The sequence below is a fragment of the Triturus cristatus genome, chromosome 8 (genome assembly GCF_964204655.1).
Source record: "Triturus cristatus chromosome 8, aTriCri1.1, whole genome shotgun sequence".
Classification (NCBI taxonomy): Eukaryota; Metazoa; Chordata; class Amphibia; order Caudata; family Salamandridae; genus Triturus; species Triturus cristatus.
Window position 1 is genome coordinate 1,647,655,582 of NC_140591.1, and position 20,619 is coordinate 1,647,676,200.

At 57.2% G+C, this 20,619-nt stretch overlaps 1 protein-coding gene across 1 annotated transcript in view; it reads right to left on the minus strand.

The window, feature by feature from the left end:
- The window catches only part of LOC146808487 (transient receptor potential cation channel subfamily M member 2-like), a 1,974,138-nt gene that overhangs the window by 603,725 nt on the left and 1,349,794 nt on the right, over positions 1-20,619 (minus strand). The window lies entirely within an intron of this gene.

Genomic DNA, 20,619 nt, shown 5'->3' on the forward strand with positions numbered 1-20,619 from the left:
GGTGTCCTGCAAGAAATGCTGGGGTTCCTACCTCTGCTCACCCATTAGCATGCCCACTCTTAAATGCTGGGTGTCCTGCAAGAAATGCTTGGTGTCCTGCAAGAAATGCTGGGTGTCCTGCAAGAAATGCTGGGTGTCCTGAAAGAAATGCTGGGTGTCCTGCAAGAAATGCTGGGGTTCCTACCTCTGCTCACCTATTAGCATGCCCACTCTTAAATGCTCACTTTTGATGGTGGGAGATCCTAGCTAGCTGCTGCCAGTGTCTGGGTGGTCACTGCTTTAAAAAACTATTTTTTTTAAACCAATTCTCAGTTCATACAAGAAACAGCCTTCCGAGCAGCCCTATGCCAAGTATCTAATAATTGACAAAGATACATTGGTAAGTGCAATACATTGCAAACTCCTCAGTGGTATGCCAGATTCAACCAATAGCCACTAATTCCTACATTTCATATACCTGTAAATGTACAATTTAAAAACATGCATGTGTAACAATCCGTCACAAGCCCGGCACATGCCAGCCAATGACAGAGACCCCCTGCCCCACGCTATAGGGCTCCGAGGAGGCCTCTCTCACCTCACTGGGCTGCTAGCAGTTGCCAAACAACACAGACACAGACCAAAATGTCCACCGTGAAAATATGGAGTACAGCTGGCACTCAAGCATCAGCCCATCACCTGGTGCCAGACTGGCCTTCCCAATCCAACCTAGGAGCACAACCCTTCCACGTACTCATTCATTGATGTTTCTCCAGGCTCATCTCTATATCGAAGTCTGACATTGGTAGACGATACCTGGGCTCCAGTGCCGGATGCATTTAAGTTGGGGAGGAAGGGGGGACAGGCGCACAAATGTTAAACAAGCATTGGCATAGCCAGTAGGTCTCGCCTTTGGGACCTTATAAGTGTTTAGCCATGCAACAGTTGTCGTTGCACCAAGGATATTGTGCTGGATAACTAAACACTTATAAGGTCCCAAAGACAAGGCCTATTGGCTATGCCAATGCTTGTTTCTTGTTTGTGCTTTTACAACATGCCTGCAGCTGTCACACATTGCCCTGCTGCCAGCAGCAAAGAGTGGGAACACATAGTGCATGGGCGCAGTGCCTAAGGTTTCAGCACGCCACCAGGTTTTCTGTTAAAGTCAAGAGCTGCAGCAACCTGGATTCAGTCATGTGGTTCTCTGCTTACAGACACAGTAACTGCAGTGCATTAACTGATAGAGGTTTCTTAATGTGCATTAATGGTGATCACGTTAAAAGAGGCACACCTCACATGCCATGTATGTGGAATTGAGTACGAGTACTGAAAGGCAGAGGAAAGTCAGGCATTATCAATAAAAGGCTGAAGACTCGCCCCACCTGTAGTGAGCCATCCGACCACTATCTCAATATGTTGCTACTTGCATCCTGTGGGCCAGGCTTGGCCCAGAGGTGATAAATAAAGGTGCGCGCGCAGCTCGTGACCAGTGCACGTACCCTTATAACAAGTGCTGTCCTTGGGATATGCATATTGATAGGCCAGAGAGTCCCACTGACCATTGGATATCGTCCCTCTACACTGGCGACGGGGGTCTTGCCCTGCTGCAAGGTGGTGCCCTTTGAGGTACCTGCAAGGGCGAGTGTATTTATCTGGTGAGGCCCTGGCACCCATTTAGGTGGCCTGCACGGTCGCTGCGATCCTGTGAATGTTCCTGGGCGGTGGTAAAGGGGAATCCTGAGCTGTGGGACTGGCCTGGTGGAGTGTGGTGTCTGCAGATGGAGGCGAAGTGCGGCCAGGCATGGTGTCTGTGGCACTGACGGCTGCATGTGTGCGTGGTCTTCAATGAAGCCGTTAAGAGTGCGGCCGGGAGCCGTCCATGCCTGGAGCCTGGGCCAAGTGAGGAGGTCCAGCTGCTACGGTGAGCTGCTGCTGGCACGGGGGAGTGAGGCACTGCCCCATGTGGCCGGTGATGTGTCTGCATGCATGGTAGCTGCTGAGTGCAAAAGCCCAGAGAGCAAGCAGGATTTCTACTACTGACAGAAGCCGGGGGCACAGAGCAGGGAGTCATAGGCCCCCACCGGTCCACAGACTGTCCAGTGTTGCTGAAGGGGCAAAGATGCAAGATACCTGAGGAATAGGGCGTCCCTGGGTGCCAGGGCTGGCGTCAATTGCTAGACTTTTAACATTCCAAGCCCAACCCCTCAGTTGGACTAGATGTCTGTCCAGGCGTGTGAGGAGGCGGGGCCTGCACCAGAACACTGCTCTCTCTCTGCATTTGCGGCACTACTGCCATTTAGCCAACCGGCGGACCCTTCTATGACAACACCAAGATGGATGAAATGGATTGGGCGGCTGGAACATTGTTTTTGTGCCACTCGCAAAACCGATGGCGCTGTTAAGTGATCGAAGATGTTGCACATGGGGGGGAGGAAGTTTATGAGCTGTTTGTGGACTTACCATATACGGCTCACTCAGGGTTGTCGTTCTGCCAACCTGAGAAAACTGATTCTGAGGCAGCCTGGAATCTTGCTGGATGATATCCTCATACTGAGACGATCTCATGAGTTGACGGATGCAAGCGCTGGCGAAATGGATTCTGCACTAGCCTGGGCCACTGCAACCCCATCACCATCAGGCCTGGTCAAAGTCAAGGAGGAGTGCATGGACTCTATAAGGAAATGGCCAGGAAGAGAACATAGGGGGGCAGTGGCCCACTGTGGGCTCACCAGTCATCCACCCAGAGGCAACCGGGCTACAGGAAACCCTGTCTAAAGTTTGGGCATCCACACCACTTTACCAAAGTGTGCCAGAGTAAAACTCGACCCTCCGGCGCAGAGCAAAAAGTAAGACACGTGGCAGAGTAAAGCTCCTGTCAGATGAAGAGGAGGAGCGGGACCCGACGCAGAAGGTGCAACAGCAGATGAAGCTGTTGGAAAAGAGCGAAGAAGACAAAGAGGAGGTGTTTACCATCTCCTTTACATCCACAACAACCAGAAGTGGAGGCCACCGCTCTGTGCCATGTGGAAATCGGAGGAGTGCCGCTAGCAGCCCTCATTGATACTGGCGCGTCGGTTGACGTCCTCTACTCTGAGCAATGCCATCGACTACAGCCATGACCAAAGCTCATGACTGTAGGAAGCTGGCTCTGCATGTACTATATCAAAGCAAGGTATAGAGTCCAGGGAGTCCCAGAGGTGTAGCAGAGGCTAAATTAGATAATCACTGACAGCTCTCTTTGTGGCAGTGTGGTCAAGCAGTAAGGCTTATCAGGAGGGTGGGTTAAGCATTTATTGTATTCACTCAATCAAGCCTGGTGGCACACACTCAGAGACGGGATCCAGACCATTTCAGTGAGCATAAAATGGTATACTTATGCTTTATTTTCTCAAATCAAGAAGGACTTGGCACAGGCAAGTAAGAAATACTTTTAAATGCAAGGCAGTACAATGAAATGCAATTGTGCATTGTATAGAAATCATTAATGGTTTGTATTTGCTGTCAAAACAGTTTAGAAAACATAGAAATTACTTTAGATTACTTTCTTGTTACATTGACTACTAAGGGTGATATGCCTAGATATCACACCGTAGGTCCTACAGCAGCAAAGTAAGTAGGACAGTTTTACGTGTTAATTACGGTTATGTTTGTTCTATAAAAAAAGCAGGTCGACACTTAGAACATTGCAGAGGAAAAACCACAACATGGGTTCCTATGGAGAAAAAGAATTATCAGTTTGCAGGTAAGTAAACGACTTACAATACTGGGTGTCTGGGGTTAGAACCAAGGTTCCACAAGGTTCTAGCTGGCACTCTACATTTACCACCAGCAGCCCTAGGGCGGCTGGGTGCAGAGTGCAGGGTGAAAGGTTAGCCAATGGGGCACCTCGGTTGGGGGCTACTCTTGGGCAGGCCACTCGGTCTTGGGAGCCAATCTCCTAGGATTAAGCTCAGGACACAGGGGGTCCCAGGTGAGCACCAAGTCCACACCACCAGTGTTAGAAGGCGACCGCAGAGGAGCCCGGAGGGAGCCCTGACTATCCTGAGACCAACCCTCGAGGTATCGTAGCCGGGCACTGGCGGGAGACTCCTCAGGGGGGGAATCTCGTATCTAGGATCGTACATTCGGCACCACACGACAAAGAGACACCACACCGGGAGTTCTTAAGAACAAATCTTTATCAGATCGGAGTTGTAGGATCTTTATGATCAGCAAGGCAAATATATACAAGTGAAGCGCGGGCTTACAGAGTCTTGGAGGGGGTAGGAGGTAGCGGGACAGTCTTTGGGGATATGGATCAAATGCAGGGGCGTACCCGGCGCACAGCTCACAATCCTCGAGCTGGGGGATACGCTTGTCGTCGTCGGGGTCCGGCGGGACCAAGAGAGTCTGTGGGAGCCGCGAGTCACTCAGCAGGGCTCAAGCACAAGTTGGATGTTAGAAGGCGACCTCAGAGGGGCCCGGAGGGGGCCCTGACTGCCCTGAGACCCACCCTCGAGGTATCGTAGCCGGGCACTGGCGGGAGACTCCTCAGGGGAGGAACCTCGTATCTAGGATCGCACACTCGGCACCACACGACAGAGAGACGCCACACGAGGAGTTCTTACGAGCAAATCTTTATCAGATTGGAGTGGTTGGATCTTTATGATCAGCACGGCAAATATATACAAGCAGAGCGTGGGCTCTCAGAGTCTTGGAGGGGAGTAGGAGGTAGCGGGACAGTCTTTGGGGATAGGGATCAAATGCAGGAGCGTACCCGGTGCACAGCTCACAATCCTCGAGCTGGGGGATACGCTTGTCGTCGTGGGGTCCGGCGGGACCAAGAGAGTCTGTGGGAGCCGCGAGTTACTCAGCAGGGCTCGGATACAAGTTCGGTGGTCTTACGATCTTCGAGGAGCTGCGAGTCACTCAGCAAGGCTCAAGCACAAGTTCGGAGGTCTTACGATCTTCAGGGAGCCGCGAGTCACTCAGCAGGGCTCAAGCATAAGTTCGGAGGTCTTACGATCTTCAGGGAGCCGCGAGTCGCTCAGCAGGGCTCAAGCACAAGTTCGGAGGTCTTACGATCTTCAGGGAGCCGAGAGTCACTCAGCAGAGCTCAGGTGTTCCAAGGCGAATCTGCCGGACAGTCCCAGAGCACCCCTTGTTATAGGGCGACTCCTCTTTGATGTCCGGAGTCTGTGCAGGCAGGGGTCTTGTCACCTGGGGGTCGCTTGTTGGGGTTTCCTGCCATTGTCTTTTGATCCTTTCAGGGCCGGGTCGGGAGGAGTCCCAGACACCTAGCAGCCGTGGAGCCAGCCCTCGGGGAGGCCGGCAGGTCGATCGAAACCCACCGTCCCAGGGAAGCGCAGAGGTGTGATAGAAACTGCTCCTCCCTCTCTCATCCCAAGGGGAGCGTGATGTCCTCCAGCCAGAGTGGCGCCTCTAGGCCAGGGTCGCGCTGGAGCCGGGCGGCCATCTTGTTGCATGAAGTGGGCAGACGGGCCCGGTGTGGCCGAAGGGCAGAAGGCCACGGACGGGGAAGTCCGGGTTGGGTGCGTGCGAGTTCTGGTGGGAAGGATCGGCTAGGCCGTGGGTTTGGGGGCTGATGTGAGGTGCAGGGGTCAGGTATAGCTATGTTACGAGGGCCTGGTCTAACATGCGTCCCCCCCAGCTGAAAGCCGGAGAGAACTACCCATCTTCTTAGGGGTTCTCTTCGCTGAGGCGGAAGAACCGGGAGAAGCCATCGGCGTTGGCGTGGTCAGTCCCAGGGCGATGTTCCACGGTGAAATCCATCCCCTGGAGGGAGATTGACCACCGCAGTAGCTTGGGGTTTTCTCCTCGCATCTGCATGAGCCATCGCAAGGGGCGATGGTCGGTTTGGACCTTGAAATGGGTGCCGAACAGGTAAGGGCGTAGTTTCTTGAGGGCCCAGACTACGGCGAATGCCTCTCGCTCGATGGTGCTCCACCTCTGTTCCCTGGGCAATAGCCGTCGGCTGAGGAAGGCTACGGGCTGGTCTAGGCCTTGGTCATTCACCTGGGAGAGGACTGCCCCGATGCCATGCTCGGAGGCATCAGTTTGTACCACAATCTCTTTGGAGTAGTCGGGGGCCTGGAGGACGGGGGCAGTACACATGGCCGCTTTCAGGGCCTCGAACGCCTCTTGGCAGGCAGGGGACCATTGCACCTTCTTGGGCTGCTTTTTGGACGTGAGTCCCGTGAGGGGACCGACCAGGCTGCCGTAATTCCGGATGAATCTCCGGTAGTAGCCCGTGAGGCCCAGAAAGGCTCGGACCTCCGTTTGGGTAGTGGGGGGTTCCCAGGCTAGAATGGCGTCGATTTTGGGCTGTAGAGGGACGACCTGCCCGCTTCCGACCTGGTGCCCCAGGTAGGTTACTGAACCTTGCCCAATCTGGCACTTGCTGGCTTTCACGGTGAGGCCTGCTTGGCGCAGGGCGGTCAGCACCCTCCGAAGGTGCTGGAGGTGCTCACTCCACTCAGAGCTAAAAACTGCGATATCGTCGAGATATGCGGCACTGAATTTTTCCAGCCCGGCCAGGACTCTATTTACCAGTCGCTGGAAGGTGGCCGGGGCATTTTTCATCCCGAAGGGCATCACGCGAAAGCGATAGTGCCCATCCGGGGTGGAGAAGGTGGACCGCTCCTTGGCTCCTTCTGTGAGCGCAATTTGCCAGTAGCCGCAGGTGAGATCAAAGGTGCTGAGGAACCGAGCAGCCCCGAGCCAGTCAATGAGCTCGTCGGCTCGGGGAATGGGGTGGGCATCGGCTCGGGTGACTTCATTGAGTCCCCGGTAGTCCACGCAGAAGCGGAGTTCTGGTGCGACCCCGGGGGCAGCTGCTTTTGGGACCAGGACCACGGGGCTGGCCCAGGGGCTGTCTGAGGGTTCGATCACGCCTAGGGTCAACATTTTCAAGACTTCGGCTTGGATACAGGACCGGACCCGATCAGGGACTCGGTAGGCTCGGTGTCTCACTGGCGGACTGTCCCCGGTATCCACGTCATGGACACACCAGTCGGTGACCTTAGGGACCAGGGAGAAGAGGTCCGAAAACTGCCCTAGGAGCTGGCGGCAATCTTCACGTTGCTGGGGAGTGAGAGACGGGGAGAGGTTCACTCCCTCTACGGAGCCGTCCTTCTCTTTGGTGCACAGGAGATCGGGGAGAGGATCGGACTCCTCCTTGGACCCATCATCAGTGGCCAGTAGGAGGCTCAGCTCCGTTCGCACAAAGTGGGACTTGAGGCGGTTCACGTGGAGGACCTGGAGGGGGTCCCGGGGGGACTGGACGTCCACCAAGTACGTGACCTGGCTCTTCTGCTCAACCACTTTGAAGGGCCCGGTCCATTAATCCTGGAGGGCGCAGGGTTTCACGGGGGCCATGACCCATACCTGCTGGCCCGGCTGAAACTCGACCAGAGTGGCGTTCTGGTCGTACCAGCGCTTCATCTCCTCCTGACTCGCCTCCAGGTTGGCCTCGGCCATCTCTCGGAACCTCCTAGTCTGATTTCGGAGGGTCAGGACGTAACGGAACACATCTCGGGGGGGGCCTCGAGGTGCCGCCTCCCAGCCTTCCTTGACCAGGCTGAGGGGCCCCCTCATGGGGTGCCCGTAGAGTAACTCAAAGGGGCTGAACCCCAAGGATTTCTGGGGAACTTCGCGGTATGCGAATAGGAGGCAGGGGAGCAGGACGTCCCACTTACGCCGGAGGGGCTCTTCCAGGCCCGCGATCATCCCCTTCAGAGTCCGGTTAAACCGCTCTACCAGGCCGTTTCCTTGGGTGTGGTACGGGGTGGTGAACTTATAGGACACTCCGCATTGTTGCCATAAGGACTTCATGTATCGGGAGATAAAGTTGGTACCGAGATCGCTCACGACCTCGCGGGGGAAACCCAATGCGGGAGAAGATTCCCATCAACGCCCGGCCCACCACGGGGGCCGTGACGGTGCGCAGGGGGATGGCCTCAGGGTAACGGGTGGCATGGTCCACTAGGACGAGGATGAACCGGTGCCCTTGGGAAGTTGGGGGGTCCAGGGGCCCTACAATGTCGATCCCGACCCGCTCAAAAGGGGTACTGATGACAGGGAAGGGTTGGAGGGGAGCCTTGCTCTTCCCTCCACTCTTCCCACTGGCCTGGCACGTGGGACAGGACTTGCAGTGGGCTCCTACATCTGCTTTCATTCTGGGCCAGTAGAAGTGGGTCACGAGGCGACTGTACGTTTTGTCCTGGCCCAAGTGGCCTGCGAGGGGGACATCGTGGGCCAAGCCCAGGAGGAGGTTTCGGAAGCGTAGGGGTACCACCAGCACCCGGCCGGACCCTAGCTCCACCGACTTCTGTTCGCTGTACAGGAGGTCATTCTCCCAATACACCCGGTGCGTCCCCGTCTGGTCGCCTGCGGCCTGGGCCTCTGCCTGTTGCCGGGGCCTGTCCAGGGAGGGACAGGTAGCCTGCTCTCGGCAGAACTCTTCTCGGGAGGGGCCCCCCTCGTGGCACCACTGGGCTAATTCGGGCAGATTGCCGAACTCGGTGACTGGGGTGGAGTCGGAAGGCGGGGGTTCGTCACTGGCGATCGACTCTTCTGGTGGGGTAATGGGGGGACCCTCGGCTGGGACCATCCTATCTTCAGGGGTCGGGGCGTCGTCGACTTCCCTCAGGGGGGTCAGTCGAGCCGCCATGGATCGAGTGGTGGCGCACACCCACTCAGGGAGGCCCATCATCCCTAGATGGGTCTTGCGCTCAACTTGTCCCCAGGGGGAACTTTCCAGGTCGTGCCCCAGGAGACAGTCGACGGGCTGGGAGGTTCTCACTGCAACCTTCAGTTTACCGACCACACCTCCCCACTCAAAGGGCACCAGGGCTACCTTACATAGGCTTTCTGTGTTGTCGGCTGAAATGACAGGGCAAAAGACGTTGGGGAGGACCTGGTCTTCGTGTACTAAATGGCTAAGGACGCCGGTGATGCTGGCCCCGGGGTCACGGAGGGCTTCTACTTGGTGGCCATTGATCGTTACGAGCTGCCCATATTTCTTTGTGTTAGAGGGCAGGAGGCTCCCAGGGACCATCTCTCTATCTCCTAAGGATACTAGGGCCATAGTGGCGGGTTCCCACTCCTCGGCCTCCTCAACCTCCTCCCCCAGGGCTACATTGGCTATCTGTCTAGCAGGGGGTGCTGCCTGGGTGGTGCGTGGGGCCATGGGGCATTCAGGGTCGTTGGCGTAATGCCCGGGCTTCTGGCAACGGAAACAAGTGAGGGTTACCCGGTGCCCCCGCCTAAGGGGGGGGCCGGATACAGCTGGTGGGGGTGCCGGGAAAGGTGGAGGTTGGGACTTCGGGGGACTAGCCTGGGACTCTCTCTGCCCTCCCTGGTTTCCCCCCCCTCTCTGGTGGGGTGGTCCCTGACTGGCTCGGGGGTACTCTCCTACAGGGCCCCGGGAGACCCGGGTGTTGGTCCAGCGATCCGCCTCGACAGCCAGCTTCCTTGGGTCCGTGAGCTTGCTGTCGAGCAGATGCTGGCGGAGTTCCACAAAGCAGTTGGCCGCCAGGTGTTCCCACAACATAAGGTCTGTTAGTTCTTCCAGGGTGGTTACCTTGCTGCCCTTTATCCATCCATCGAAGGCGCGGCTAAAGAAATTCACATGTTCCACCCAGGTGGTACCCGGGATCTTCCTGCAGTCCCGGAACCGCTGGCGGTACATCTCTGGGGTGAGGCCGTACCTTGTGAGGAGGGCCGCTTTCATGTGTTCATAGGATGTTTGCATGGAGGTGGGTAGGTCGAGCAGGGTGTCTCTCCCTTCGCTCAGGAATCGTCCCCATAACCCTGCCCCCCAATCCTTCTGTGGGACCCGATGGGAGGTCATGGCGACCTCGTAGGCCCGGAACCACTGCTGAATGTCATCATTTTTGTAATATTCTTTGACCACATCCTTGGGGATGTGGACCTTCTGTTCCGTCGGGGCGGCCGCCTCCCGGTTCCCCGGGGGCCGCCTTTCTTCGCTTCTTGCTTTCAGTTCTATTTCCTTCAGGCTGCGTTCATGTTCCAGTTGAAGTCTCTTTCCCTCGTGTTCTCGTTGGAGTTTCTTCTCTTCTAGTTCTCCTTGTACTCGCAACTGTTCTACTGCTAGCTTTTTCTCGGCTAATTTCAGCTCGCCCTCAATTTTGAGTTTGGTGACTTTTTTCTCTGTCTGCGAGTTCCTCCGGGGATAGGCCCCCGTCTGGTACGAAGCCTCGCACCTGGTTGCTGCTGCGTTCTCCTTGGGAGGGTCCCGCTTCATCGTGGGGCTCCCCCGCTCCTTCTGGCCGGGAGGCTCCAGAATCCACCCAAGCTTTCAGTGCCTTTTGCATATCTTCTTTGGTGTTGAGACCAGTGGTAGCGATTCTGAGTTCCTTACAGAATTGTTTTAGTTCTTTGTGAGTGTACTCTTCCAGCTGTTCCAACTGGAACACGGTACTGGCGTTGTCTTCTATGAGAACCACGGCGTTTCCTTCTGCCATCTTTGTCGGTAGTGCGTCAGCCGTTCACGGTACGATCTCTAGATTATGGGCCCGAATCCCGTCGCTGCTACCAATGTTAGAAGGCGACCTCAGAGGGGCCCGGAGGGGGCCCTGACTGCCCTGAGACCCACCCTCGAGGTATCGTAGCCGGGTACTGGCGGTAGACTCCTCAGGGGAGGAACCTCGTATCTAGGATCGCACACTCGGCACCACACGACAGAGAGACACCACACGAGGAGTTCTTACGAGCAAATCTTTATCAGATTGGAGTGGTTGGATCTTTATGATCAGCATGGCAAATATATACAAGCAGAGCATGGGCTCTCAGAGTCTTGGAGGGGAGTAGGAGGTAGCGGGACAGTCTTTGGGGATAGGGATCAAATGCAGGAGCGTACCCGGCGCACAGCTCACAATCCTCGAGCTGGGGGATACGCTTGTCGTCGTGGGGTCCGGCGGGACCAAGAGAGTCTGTGGGAGCCGCGAGTTACTCAGCAGGGCTCGGATACAAGTTCGGTGGTCTTACGATCTTCGAGGAGCCGCGAGTCACTCAGCAAGGCTCAAGCACAAGTTCGGAGGTCTTACAATCTTCAGGGAGCCGCGAGTCGCTCAGCAGGGCTCAAGCACAAGTTCGGAGGTCTTACGATCTTCAGGGAGCCGCGAGTCACTCAGCAGGGCTCAGGTGTTCCAAGGCGAATCTGCCGGACAGTCCCAGAGCACCCCTTGTTATAGGGCTACTCCTCTTTGATGTCCGGAGTCTGTGCAGGCAGGGGTCTTGTCACCTGGGGGTCGCTTGTTGGGGTTTCCTGCCATTGTCTTTTGATGCTTTCAGGGCCGGGTCGGGAGGAGTCCCAGACACCCAGCAGGCGTGGAGCCAGCCCTCGGGGAGGCCGGCAGGTCGATCGAAACCCACCGTCCCAGGGAAGCGCAGAGGTGTGATAGAAACTGCTCCTCCCTCTCTCATCCCAAGGGGAGCGTGATGTCCTCCAGCCGGAGTGGCGCCTCTAGGCCAGGGTCGCGCTGGGACCGGGCGGCCATCTTGTTGCATGAAGTGGGCACACGGGCCCGGTGTGGCCGAAGGGCAGAAGGCCACGGCCGGGGAAGTCCGGGTTGGGTGCGTGCGAGTTCTGGTGGGAAGAATCGGCTAGGCCGTGGGTTTGGGGGCTGGTGTGAGGTGCAGGGGTCAGGTCTAGCTATGTTACGAGGGCCGGGTCTAACATCGGAGGTCTTACGATCTTTTCGGGGAGCCGCGAGTCACTCAGCAGGGCTCAAGCACAGGTTCGGAGGTCTTACGATCTTCAGGGAGCCGCGAGTCACTCAGCAGGGCTCAGGTGTTTCCAAAGGTGAATCTGCCGGACAGTCCCAGAGCACCCCTTGTTATAGGACGACTCCTCTTTGATGTCCGGAGTCTGTGCAGGCAGGGGTCTTGTCACCTGGGGGGATCGCTTGTCGGGGTTTCCTGCCATTGTCTTTTGATCCTTTCAGGGCCGGGTCGGGAGGAGTCCCAGACACCCAGCAGGTATGGAGCCAGCCCTCGGGGAGGCCAGCGGGACGATCGAAATCCACCTTCCCAGGGGAGCTCAGAGGTGCGATGAAAACTGCTCCTCCCTCTCTCATCCCAATGGGAGCGCGATGTCCCCCAGCCGGAGTGGCGCCTCTAGGCCAGGGTCGCGCTGGGGCCGGGCGGCCATCATGGTGCATGAAGTGGGCACGCGGGCCCGGTGTGGCCGAAAGGAGGAAGGCCACGGACGGGGCAGTCCGGGTCAGGTGTGTGTGGGTTCTGGTGGGAAGGATCGGCTAGGCCGTGGGCTCGGGGGCTGCATGAGGTGCATAGGTCAGGTTATGTGGTGCGGGGACAGGGATGGCTATGCTACGAGGCCGGGTCTAACACGCGTCCCCCCCAGCTGAAAGCCGGAGAGAACTACCCATCCTCTTGGGGGTTCTCTTCGCTGAGGCGGAAGAACCGGGAGAGGCCATCGGCGTGGTCAGTACCAGGGCGATGTTCCACGGTGAAATCAATCCCCTGGAGGGAGATTGACCACCGCAGTAGCTTGGGGTTTTCTCCTCGCATCTGCATGAGCCATCGCAAGGGGCGATGGTCGGTTTGGACCTTGAAATGGGTGCCGAACAGATAAGGGCGTAACTTCTTGAGGGCCCAGACTACGGCGAATGCCTCGCGCTCGATGGTGCTCCATCTCTGTTCTCTGGGCAACAGCCTTCGGCTGAGGAAGGCTACAGGCTGGTCTAGGCCTTGGTCATTCACCTGGGACAGGACGGCCCCAATTCCATGCTCGGACACGTCCGTTTGTACCACAAACTCCTTGGAGTAGTCGGGAGCCTGAAGGACGGGGGCTGTGCACATGGCCGTTTTTAGGGCATCGAACGCCTCTTGGCAGGCAGGGGTCCACTGCACTTTCTTGGGCTGTTTCTTGGACGTGAGTCCCTTAAGGGGAACGACTAGGCTGCCGTACCCCCGGATGAATCTCCGGTAGTAGCCCGTGAGGCCCAGAAAGGCACGGACCTCCGTTTGGGTAGTGGGGGGTTCCCAGGCTAGGATGGCGTCGATTTTGGGCTGTAGAGGGGCGACCTGGCCGCTTCCGACCTGGTGCCCCAGGTAGGCTACCGAACCTTGCCCAATCTGGCACTTGTTGGCTTTCACCGTGAGGCCTGCCTGGCGCAGGGCGGTTAGCACCCTCCGGAGGTGCTGGAGGTGCTAACTTCATTCGGAACTGAAAACTGCGATATCGTCTAGATAGGCAGCGCTGAATTTTTCCAGCCCGGCCAGGACTCTATTTACCAGTCGCTGGAAGGTGGCCGGGGCATTTTTCATCCCGAAGGGCATCACGCGAAAGCGATAGTGCCCATCCGGGGTGGAGAAGGCGGACCGCTCCTTGGCTCCTTCTGTGAGCGCAATTTGCCAGTAACCGCAGGTGAGATCGAAGGTGCTGAGGAACCGAGCAGCCCCGAGTCGATCAATGAGCTCGTCGGCTCGGGGAATGGGGTGGGCATCGGCTCGGGTGACTTCATTGAGTCCCCGGTAGTCCACGCAGAAGCGGAGTTCTGGGGCGACACCGGGGGCAGCTGCTTTCGGGACCAGGACCACGGGGCTGGCCCAGGGACTGTCTGAGGGTTCAATCACTCCTAAGGTCAACATCTTCGAGACCTCGGCTTGAATGCAGGACCGGACCCGATCAGGGACTCGGTAGGCTCGGTGTTTCACCGGCGGGCTGTCTCCGGTGTCCACGTCATGGACACACCAGTCGGTGACTTGGTGGACCAGGGAGAAGAGGTCGGAAAACTGCCCTAGGAGCTGGCGGCAATCCTCACGTTGCTGGGAAGTGAGGGATGGGGAGAGGTTCACTCCCTCTACGGAGCCGTCCTTCTCTTTGGTGCACAGGAGATCAGGGAGGGGATCCGACTCCTCCTCGGCCCCGTCATCAGTGGCCAGCAGGAGGCTCAGCTCCGTCCGCACAAAGTGGGGCTTGAGGCGGTTCACGTGGAGGACCCGGAGGGGGTCCCGGGGTGACTGGACGTCCACCAAGTACGTGACCTGGCTCTTCCGCTCAATCACTTTGAAGGGCCCGGTCCATTTATCCTGGAGGGCGCAGGGTTTCACGGGGGCCATGACCCATACCTGCTGGCCCGGCTGGAACTCAACCAGAGTGGCATTCTGGTCGTACCAGCGCTTCATCTCTTCCTGGCTCACCTCCAGGTTGGCCTCGGCTATCTCTCGGAACTTCCTAGTCTGGTTTCGAAGGGTCAGGACGTATCGGAACACATCTCGGGGGTGGCCTCGGTGCGCCGCCTCCCAACAGTCCTTGACCAGGCTAAGGGCCCCCGGACGGGGTGCCCGTAGAGTAACTCAAAGGGGCTGAACCCCAAGGATTTCTGGGGAACTTCTCGGTAGGCGAACAGGAGGCAGGGGAGCAGGACGTCCCACTTACGCCGGAGGGGCTCTTCCAGGCCCGCGATCATCCCTTTCAGAGTCCGGTTAAACCGCTCTACCAGGCCGTTTCCTTGGGGTGGTATGGGGTGGTGAATTTATAGGACACTCTGCATTGTTGCCACAAGGACGTCATGTATCTGGAGATGAAGTTCGTACCGTGATCGCTCACGACCTCGCGGGGAAAACCCATACGGGAAAAGATTCCCATTAACGCCCGGCCCACCACGGGGGCTGTGACGGTGCGCAGGGGTATGGCTTCAGGGTATCGGGTGGCATGATCCACCAGGACGAGGATAAAGCGGTGCCCTTGGGAGGTTGGGGGGTCCAGAGGCCCCACGATGTCGATCCCGACCCGTTCAAAAGGGGTACTGACGACAGGGAAGGGTTGGAGGGGAGCCTTGCGCTTTCCTCCGCTCTTCCCACTGGCCTGGCACGTGGGACAGGACTTGCAGTGGGCTTCTACATCTGCTTTCATTCTGGGCCAGTAGAAGTGAGTCACGAGGCGACTGTAGGTTTTGTCCTGGCCCAAGTGGCCTGCGAGGGGAACGTCGTGGGCCAAGCCCAGGAGGAGGTCTCGGAAGCGTAGGGGTACCACCAGCACCCGGGCGGATCCTAGCTCCAACGACTTCTGCTCGCTGTACAAAAGGTCATTCTCCCAATACACCCGGTGCGTTCCAGTTTGGTCGCCCGCGGCCTGAGCCTCTGCCTGTTGCCGGGGCCCGACCAGGGAAGGACAGGTAGCCTGCTCTCGGCAGAACTCCTCTCGGGAGGGGCCCCCCTCGTGGCGCCACTGGGCCAACTCGGGCAGATCGCCTAACTCGGTGACCTGTGCGGAGTCGGAAGGTGGGGTTCGTCACTGGCGACCGACCCTCCTTGTGGGGGGATGTGGGGACCCTCGGCGGGGACCATCCTGTCTTCAGTAGTCGGGGCATCGTCGACTTCAGTCGAGCTGCCATGGATCGGGTGGTGGCGCACACCCACTCAGGGAGACCCATCATCCCTAGGTGGGTCTTGCGCTCGACTTGTTTCCAGGGGGAACTTTCCAGGTCGTTCCCCAGGAGACAGTCGACTGGCTGGGAGGTTCTCACTGCGACTTTCAGTTTACCGACCACCCCTCCCCATTCAAAAGGCACCAGGGCTACCTTACACAGACTTTCCGTATTGTCAGCGGAAATGACCGGGCAAAAGACGTTGGGTAGGACCTGGTCTTCGTTGACCAAATGACTGAGGACACCGGTGATGCTGGCCCCGGTGTCACGAAGGGCTTCTACTTGGTGGCCATTGATCGTTACGAGCTGCCCATATTTCTTCGTGTTGGAGGGCAGGAGGCTTCCAGGGACCATTTCTCTATCTCCTAAGGATACTAGGGCCATGGCTCCGGGTTCCCACTCTACGGTCTCCTCATCCTCCTCCCCCAGTGCTACATTGGCTATCTGTCTAGCGGGGGGTGCTGCCTGGGTGATGTGTGGGGCCATGGGGCATTCAGGGTCATTGGCGTAATGCCCGGGCTTCTGACAACGGAAACAAGTGATGGTCACCCGGTGCCCCCGTCTCAGGGGAGGGCCGGATACAGCCGGTGGGGGTGCCGGGAAAGGCGGAGGTTGGGTTTTCGGGGGACTCGACTGGGACTCTCTCTGCCCTCCCTGGTTCCCCCCCCCCCTCTCTGGCGGGGTGGTCCCTGACTGGCTCGGGGGTGCTCTCCTACAGGGCCCCGGGAGACCCGGGTGTTGGTCCAGCGATCCGCCTCGACAGCCAGCTTTCTCGGATCCGTGAGCTTGCTGTCGAGCAGATGCTGGCGCAGTTCCACAAAGCAGTTCGCAGCCAGGTGTTTCCACAACATAAGGTCGGTTAGTTCTTCTAGGGTGGTTACCTTGCTGCCCTTGATCCACCCATCGAATGCGCGGCTGAAGAAGTTTACATACTCCACCCAGGTGGTGCCCGGGATCTTCCTGCAGTCCCGGAACCGCTGGCGGTACATCTCCGGGGTGAGGCCGTACCTTGTGAGGAGGGCCTCTTTCATGTGGTCGTAGGAGGTCTGCATGGAGGTTGGTAGGTCGAGCAGGGTGTCTCTCCCCTCGCTCAGGAATCGTCCCCACAACCCGGCCCCCCAATCCTTCTGCGGGACCCGATGGGAGGTCATGGCGACCTCGTATGCCCTGAACCACTGTTGAATGTCATCGTTTTTGTAATATTCTTTGACCACATCCTTGGGGATGTGGACCTTCTGCTCCGCCAGGGAGGCCGCCTCTCGGTTCCCCGGGGGCCGCGCTTCTTCACTTTTTGCTTTTAGCTCCATTTCCTTCAAGCTGCGTTCGTGCTTCAGTTGAAGTCTCCTTCCTTCGTGTTCCCGTTGGAGTTTCTTCTCTTCTAGTTCTCCTTGCACCCGCATCTGTTCCACTGCTAGCTTTTTCTCGGCTAATTTCAACTCGCCCTCGATTTTGAGTTTGGCTTATTCGAGTTCGTGATGGCGACTTCTTTCTCTGTCTGCGAGTTCCTCCGGGGATAGGACCCCGTCTGGTACGAAGCTTCGCACCTGGTTGCTGCTGCGTTCTCCTTGGGAGGGTCCAGCTTCGTCGTGGGGCTCCACCGCTCCTTCTGGGCGGGGGGCTCCAGAATCCACCCAAGCTTTCAGTGCCTTCTGCATATCTTCATTGGTGTTGAGACCAGTGGTAGCGATTTTGAGTTCTTTGCAGAATTGCTTCAGTTCTCTGTGTGTGTACTCCTCCAGTTGTTCCGCCTGGAACACGGTACTGGTGTCGTTTTCTGTGAGAACCACGGCGTTTCCTTCTGCCATCTTTGTCGGTAGTGCGTCAGCCGTTCACGGTACGATCTCTAGATTATGGGCCCGAATCCTGTCGCTTGCCACCAATGTTAGAAGGCAACCTCAGAGGAGCCCGGAGGGGGCCCTGACCATCCTGAGACCAACCCTCGAGGTATCGTAGCCGGGCACTGGCGGGAGACTCCTCAGGGGGGGAATCTCGTATCTAGGATCGTACACTCGGCACCACACGACAAAGAGACACCACACCGGGAGTTCTTAAGAACAAATCTTTATCAGATCGGAGTTGTAGGATCTTTATGATCAGCAAGGCAAATATATACAAGTGGAGCGCGGGCTCACAGAGTCTTGGAGGGGGTAGGAGGTAGCGGGACAGTCTTTGGGGATATGGATCAAATGCAGGGGCGTACCCGGCGCACAGCTCACCATCCTCGAGCTGGGGGATACGCTTGTCGTCGTCGGGGTCCGGCGGGACCAAGAGAGTCTGTGGGAGCCGCGAGTCACTCAGCAGGGCTCAAGCACAGGTTCGGAGGTCTTACGATCTTCAGGGAGCCGCGAGTCACTCAGCAGGGCTCAAGCACAAGTTCGGAGGTCTTACGATCTTCAGGGAGCCGCGAGTCACTCAGCAGGGCTCAGGTGTTTCCAAAGGCGAATCTGCTGGACAGTCCCAGAGCACCCCTTGTTATAGGACGACTCCTCTTTGATGTCCGGAGTCTGTGCAGGCAGGGGTCTTGTCACCTGGGGGGTCGCTTGTCGGGGTTTCCTGCCATTGTCTTTTGATCCTTTCAGGGCCGGGTCGGGAGGAGTCCCAGACACCCAGCAGGCGTGGAGCCAGCCCTCGGGGAGGCCGGCGGGCCGATCGAAACCCACCTTCCCAGGGGAGCTCAGAGGTGCGATGGAAACTGCTCCTCCCTCTCTCATCCCAATGGGAGCGCGATGACCCCAGCCGGAGTGGCGCCTTTAGGCCAGGGTCGCACTGGGGCCGGGCGGCCATCATGGTGCATGAAGTGGGCACGCGGGCCCGGTGTGGCCGAAAGGAGGAAGGCCACGGACGGGGCAGTCCGGGTCAGGTATGTGTGGGTTCAGGTGGGAAGGATTTGCTAGGCCGTGGGCTCGGGGGCTGCGTGAGGTGCATGGGTCAGGTTATGTAGTGCGGGGACAGGGATGGCTATGCTACGAGGCCGGGTCTAACAACCAGCAGTGCAGGGGCGGCCGGGTGCAGGGTGCTTAGGAGGTGTCGGAAACCCAATGTAATCCTAGGGAGGTTGCCGGATTTGGATTTCAGCAGCAGGTTCTGTCCAGGAAGTCTTCTGGGAGGAACCAACAGCTGGGCAGGTAAGATTAAGGGCTCGGGGACATAAGTGCACTTCAAGTCCTCTTCTCCACTGCGCAGGGCAGCTGGATGCAGGGGTGCCATTTGAGGTCGGATTTCAACTTAGAGGGCCTCTCGTGGTTGCGTGGTGACTCCATGCAGAGGCAGTAGGCGAGGTCAGAGAGTCCTCAATACTGGACTCTGGAGCACTGGGGGACCTTGCTGGGGGTGGTGGGTCACTTGGACTCAGGCCATAGTTGATAGATGCTTCCAGGTGTCAGATTACTTCGTCCTCAGCAGGCTCAGAGCCTTTCTTTAGAGTTTTGTTTGATCAGAGCTGCTGTTTGCCAGAGATCCAGTTTTTGTTGAAGGCAGTCAGTCCTCCATGGGGTTCTGTAGGTCGTTGGCTGGAGGACAAGTTGACTTTTAGCACAGGAGCTCTTAAAACTGCAGATGCCCCAGTTGGGCTGGGACTGAGTCAGTTCATCTCTGCAGTCACCTCTCCTATGCAACTTCTTCCATTCTTTTTCTTCGTAGGTTGCAGGAGTCTGAGGAGGCAAGTTTCTGAGTCACCCCTAAATACTAAATTCAGCATCCAATCCAGAGCACCATCGGACACTTGCCCGTATTACATCTTACATAGAGCATACACCTCCATCGCCCCAAGCCTCACCACACCATTAACTGCTACATTGAGACTGTCCCTGAGGGAATCGAATCAATATATATGGTTAGCACAGTGTATCTAATATCAGCCACTTCAGTTATATGCATAAGATGAGGCCTGTTCCCTTATGTTTGCCTGATATGATAGAAAGGGCCGAAAGCAAGACTGCGGCCATCTTGGATTGTGATTTTCCCTTCCAACTGACCACGTGGTTCCCTCTGCCCACCATCTGCCTAATTTAGCATGTTCCGCTTAAGAGACAGGCTGAATTGTATTTACCACCGAGATGCAAGGTCACATCTGCTAAAGGGAGTATTGAGCGAATTCCTCCAGACCTGGGACGAGAAGGGAGTCACCCCGTCGACCTTCTCTGTAAAGATAGTAACCCCTTTTGTGTGTAACCGAAACTAGATATGGTATGAGCTCATTAGGAGCGCCTGGGCTAGCTGGTACTTTTCCACTTGTAAGGCTTTGTATGCTGAACTGTTATGTATATAAGTGTGATTCTGTCAAGGGGCCAGCAGTCTTCCTCGGCGCACCTGATGGGTGAGGATCGACGAGGCTCCTCTATGTAGAGTTCTTTTGTGGCCAATAAACGCTTGAACCTTCTTCGTTGCCAACTGCTCCTTATTTTACTTATATTGCGGGCCACTGGTAAGTGTGGCCTTTGGGATGAATGTTTAGATTACTTCAGTTGGCGACCACGAAGGGACCCCGTGATAGGGTCAGTCCTCCCCCGTATTCGGGTGGTGGGATTGAGGGCGTCTTGGCCGGGTGAGTGGAGGGGAGCTTGAGGGTTTTGCTCTGCGCACCCGATTGGGGTGCCCTCTGCTGCTAGTTACCCTTCACCGGGGTCCTACGGGCTTAACCCAGGAACAGACCGTGTTGGTCGGGAGGAGTTGGCAGCGGAGAACGGACATTCGTACCTGGGTGCACCCGGTGAGTAATTTGAAAATTACCGCAGGTTCACCCATAGGTGGGGCCTTAGAGTTAGTCCCTAGGACTTTAGATTACCCTGGACGAACCTCTGCAACATATATCCTGGACCTTCGACTTTCTATCATGACTAGAAGACGGAAGAAATCTCCCTTGGGAACAAGGAGTGACTCCCCTGCTTGGCAGGCACCAAAGAAGCATCTGACCAGTCTGCAATTCTGAAGCTTCCGCCGGACACCGAAGTCTCTACATCCCCAGGGGTGGATTTCCATACTTCCCGAGGCTACCCTGAGTCCACAGCAAAGCTGAGCCATGGCTATCGTGGGTGACGTGGAACCGTGACCTCTGGACACCGTGAACTTTTGCAGCAACACTATCTTCCTGGACATCCTCGAAGTTGTGCTTTGGGCTCCGAGTAGCCCTAGCCTTGAGCACCTCCTGCACCGAAGATTGTTGGCTTCCACTCCACGACCCGTGGCCAGCTTTAAGTGCGACCGCTCGAGGCTCCTTTGCGAT